Source organism: Corvus brachyrhynchos, unplaced genomic scaffold (assembly GCF_000691975.1).
Source record: "Corvus brachyrhynchos isolate BGI_N302 unplaced genomic scaffold, ASM69197v1 scaffold264, whole genome shotgun sequence".
In the NCBI taxonomy this organism is placed as follows: Eukaryota; Metazoa; Chordata; class Aves; order Passeriformes; family Corvidae; genus Corvus; species Corvus brachyrhynchos.
The window spans coordinates 1521099-1526132 of NW_008237648.1; the positions used below are offsets into that span (position 1 = coordinate 1521099).

A 5034-nucleotide genomic window follows, 5' to 3' on the forward strand; every position below is an offset into this window, starting at 1 on the left:
TGCCGGCTGCGAGCGGAACTGCACCCGAGGGGAAAGGGCCTGACAGCCGAGAAGGCTGGGACTGGGTTTGTGATTGTTTGCTGTTACTGCCATAGTTATTGTTGTTTGTTTGACGTGTTATACATATATAGATATATAATAGTAAAGAACTGTTATTCTATTTCCCATATCTTTGCCTAAAAGCCCCTTGATTTCAAAATTATAATAACTCGGAGGGAAAGGGGGGTTACATTTGCCATTCCAAATGGGGCTCCTGCCTTCCTTAGCAGACACCTGTCTTTCAAACCAAGACATGGCCTTGTCCAGGCTTCCAGTTCTTGGGATAATTGACCTCCAAATATTGGCGGGCTGTTTTGGAATCCTTGTGGCAATACAGTTCGTGTAAGTTGGCTTTTTCTCGCTGCTTTGGGGTTTTCCCATTCAAAGGCAAAAATTTCCTGACTTTTTAGCTAATGGCAGGCAAAAGAGAACATCCTATAAATCTAAAACTGAGAACCACACCCAGTCACTTTGTAATTTTGTAAGTAGAGTGAAAGGATTGGCCACTATGGGGTGCAGTGTTTTTGATACTGTATTTATTGCCCTCAGGTCCGTTTGGCTTTTGTACTGGTAGAATTGGGGCATTGTAGGGAACCCTATACTCTCTCAACAACCTTTGATCAATAAATTTAGTAATTATTGGTTTTATACCCACTCGTGCTTCATGCCTTAGCAGATACTGTTTGACTGACACTGGTTGTGCCCCTTTGAGTAGTTCAGTAATCACTGGGGGAGCCTGTTTTGATTTCTCTGGAATTCCGACATCCCATACTGGTGGGATCACTTGATCTGTTATTTCACTATCTATGGGTATTTCTCTTCTTTCTGTCTTGTCTGTTTTTTTCCCTAGGCCTGAGATGATCAAAGAATGGCTTTCCCTTTAATCTTAGTGGTTTAACTTGCAGTTTAAAGTCCTAGTCAGGTGTCTTTGGGGAGGCTTCTTTGGCTGTAGCTTCTTTTTACAGTTTTTGTTATAATAATATTCTTACTCTGCTAGATAATTTTATACATTATGAAGGATTAGTTTTTATGATACAAACTAAGACACAAAACATTTCCATACAAAATGTTCTCATGCAAACATATCTTTACATCAGGGCTATGCTCTGTTTTCCAGGACACAGCTTATAGCACTGTTGTAATGTAATCTTGACACAAACTAGAAACTGGGGCTTTACTGTTGGTAGGATTAAAAATGAAATCAATTATTTTTCAAACTTAGTTTTATTACCTCAAGTAGCCTTTTTTTATTATTATCATTTTAGTGAATAAATTGCCTTCATCACATTCTGCACCCCCGTCTGAGATTGCAGAATGTGCTATAAATAGGTGGAGTGAGGCAAAGATAAAATACCTTCTTAAGACATATAGCATGAGATCGAACAGCACTTTAGTGTGAGAGCTGGTAGAAGGGTTTTCTGTATTTTATTCATGTCCTGTCTGCAGCCCATGGCTACCCCTCCTGGCTTAGGAAGGGGGATTCAGTCAAACATGTAGCATTTGCTTGTGTTCTGTTGAGATTCTTTAATTCACTAGTTAGTAAATCAAAAAAATGTAGCCAAATTATAATAATTTTGAAGTCTTCTGAGACAGAACGGGGGAGGTTAGAACATATTTGTATGATTTCAAATATGTATCAATTCTTATACCAACTCTCAGGATAAAACTGGTTGAGACAAATTATACATTCATAAGAGCTTAGCTACAGCATTTTTTCAGTAAAAAGACAAAACAAGTTAGAGAAAAATCAAACTCAAGAATATGTAGAATGCTTTAACTTCTATTTGATCTTTCACCAAATCACTTGTAATGAAAACACAAATTACAAACATTAACCAACTGACAAAGCGAGCAATTATGGTGACACTTTACATTTCATTGGTTTTCATGCAGCTCCATCCCAGGTGGTGGTAGATTCCTGTAAAAGAAAAGTGAAAATTTGGGCCTCTAGACCGATTATTAAAAAGAAGTAAAACTTTTTGGGGCTAATACAAAGTGACAGTGAAGCAATGATTATCACATTTAGGTGTGATTTTGCTGCTTGCAGTTTCTCTGCTCTCAAACCGCTTTCTTTATCTTAGATGCAGGGATGTTTGACATTCCTACAAAAGAGAAAAGAAACAAACCTCCCTGAAAAAAAAAAAGTCTTAGTGAAACAAGTTGTTAATTGCACTAATTTATTCAGGTGGAGTTTTAGTTTTTATTCTATGAAGTGCTTGTTGCACCACTTTTGTTGTTTCCCACAGGTTTTCAGTGGGGTTTCCTCCAATTGATTGCTCAGCGGAGGGAGTGAGACTGCTTTTAAAAGTTTTGCAAGAGTTGCAGTCTGTGAATCAGGCATTTGAGCTTCCTTTTTTTTTTTTTTTTTTTTTTTTTTGTCTTTTATCAAATCCTCCGAAGGAGTAGAGAGGTGACTAACAAATGAACCAAGGAAGGACAACAAAACATTTTCTTTGCACTGGTCACCCGGGACGGACATTATCCCCTGAAGTTTTCTTACAGCCTCCACAGACAAGGGTGCATGATAAATACCTGGGCCTGCATAGGGACATCACCATCCCCACAAGGCAGCAGCTGCAGAACTGGCCTCAGGATTAGAACCTGCCAGTTCCAGTTCTCCACAATAAACCACAGACTGGTGGGGGGGGTTCCCCACAGGATAGGAGCTGCAGAATTGGCTTCAGGACTGAAACCTGCCAATTTTGGCATTTCACAACAAAACACAAGAGGCACAGGGACCCCTCCAGCCAGGAAACTTTCAGCTCTGCACAAGCACCACATAACAGGAGCCTTACAGCTCCATACAAAACACGAAGAAGAAAAGATTTATACTCATTCATTTATACTCCTCATTCTCCCACTAATTTCCATAATAAAAACCCATAATGACATAGTAAAAAAAAAAAATAGCAACATGGCACGTCTGTGGGGTCTGACCCCTGGGGCCTCCAACCCATTAAAGGTACCATTCCTTTTCTCCGGGACTAATTCTGGGAGACCTAGTCTCCTTGGGGTTTTCAACCCACCCTCGGGGACTCAAATCAGGGACCCGCGTGTATTTCTGCTTTTTTTTTAAAAAATAGCGAATACCTTAATTTGGTGCAGATGGTCCTTGTCTGCTCCTGCTGTGAGCCAAAGGACAGCTGAGCTCCCCCTGAAAATTCAGGGTCATGACTGGGAGGTCCGCTTACCCCTGGATCCGGCAGCTGGGCAGAGAGGGTCCCATCTCGGGGTGCCAGGTGGATCGCCCCAAATGAGGCCAGGAGACACTTCAGAGGCAAAGAAGCAGATTTTTTTTTTATTCAGCACTGGGTGCATGGAGGATCTCTCCTCCTAACACACACACCCAGCACTCCATACAGTCCAGTATTATGGGTGAAATGCATGAATATTCATCACATTCCTTGGGATAGGAGTGGTTATACAAATGACTTCTATGAAGTCATTAATATTGTGAGGAACGAGACAACTCTTAGAAAAATTAAAATAATTTATTAAAACAGAAAAATTGAAAAATTATAAAAATCAGGAAAATATCAAAATTTGGGATCCTAGTGGCTCAAGAGGTATTTCCGGGAACGCAGGGATTAGAGATCTTTGGGCTTAGACAGCACTGGTCCTCCGGTGGAAAACTTGCAGTGCTGGGCTGACTTTTAGCTAACCCAAAAGTCAGAGAAAAATTATTGAAGGCTCCTAAATAGGAGTAAGGCTTAAGTGCTCAGCACTGCCCCTGCTCTGAGGCTGACTCACTATTTTATAGTACCCTTGCTCCACCCCAGTCTGCCCACGGACCGCCCATGGCACACCCCTTTGGTCCTAAGTGATTGGTGCTTCCCTTTTGACAGATTATCTCTGTCTACCAATAGCTCGTCGTTGTCAGGGGGGTAGTAGCAGCTGGAGTAAGAGTGGTAACATGTCCTCATTAAGATTCAGGTTGCCATGGAGCTTACCTACAGACCAACGGCTAAAGGTCTAAAACTGGCTGTTGGCTGTTAGAAACTGGGGTTTGGAGCTGGTTCTGAGCAAAGTAGAAACCCTTAAAATAAATATTAAAATACATCCAACACATCTTAAAACATTTGCAAAAGTATACAGAGAACATGAGAAAAACAACTCTTTTTAAAGTTGGAAAGGGAATTTTAACTGGGACACTTTTAACTAGGGGATTTTAACTGGAACTGGTGCAGATAAACTGCTTTGAACAAGTGAAAACACTAATAGCAGAACTTGATATTTGTACCTGGACTGATGGGTGAACATTAACACTCAATTAAAGTTGTGTAACCCAAAATTAACTAATCAAAACACTTAACATGCAAAGGCCAAGCTAATTAGGGAGTTCATGTATGACAAATATCATTAGCATACGTGCCACACATGTGCTATGTACCCTGTTGGTCGCACTGGGGAAGGCTCCTCTTCTTCCTCGGGGGTTTTTCTGATGAAGATCAGTACTCTTCATCACAATGCACTTTTCACCTTTCTTTCTGGCGCATGCGCAGTTCTTCACTGGATGATTCAGCGGTCTCTGTGCTGGTTTCAAACAGATTCTTGTTCCTCTTATCTTGACAAGATTAAGGTGAATCCTGCTGCTTAGGTTTTGTGATTAACATTTGCTGTCTCTTAACAGTTAACTGTGCTCGCATGAGTTACGTATTGATCAACCATTTCTCACTGCCATTGGTGCTTCTTTGCACTCCTTAGGCAGGACCCAAAGTCCTGGTTGGAAGTTGTGGACAGTAAAGTCCCAAGGCAGGGTCTGTGCCAGCCGAGCTTCCTGTTGAAGAGATTTCACATGAGACAGTGTCTTGGTTTGAAAGACAGGTATCTGCCAAGAAGGCAAGAGTCTCCCTTGAAATGGAGGGGGAAAAAAACTTGCAACCCCCTTCCCGCAGCCTCCTGGGGGCCGGGGGCCACTGCTGGCCCTGCCTGGGGGGGGTTGGGGTCAATGACACTCTGGGGCCTTTTGGAAGCAATGAGACCCCGGTGGGGAGC

General features: G+C 41.8%; 1 long non-coding RNA gene across 1 annotated transcript; it reads right to left on the minus strand.

Annotated features, from left to right (window-relative positions):
- Positions 1-1298: 1298 nt before the first annotated feature.
- LOC108446186 lies at positions 1299-4968 on the minus strand. Its single transcript, XR_001861309.1, has 2 exons — positions 4430-4968; positions 1299-1957 (listed from the first exon to the last, which is right to left on the minus strand). It is a non-coding gene; the product is annotated as an uncharacterized LOC108446186 (long non-coding RNA).
- Between the last annotated feature and the right edge of the window lie 66 nt (positions 4969-5034).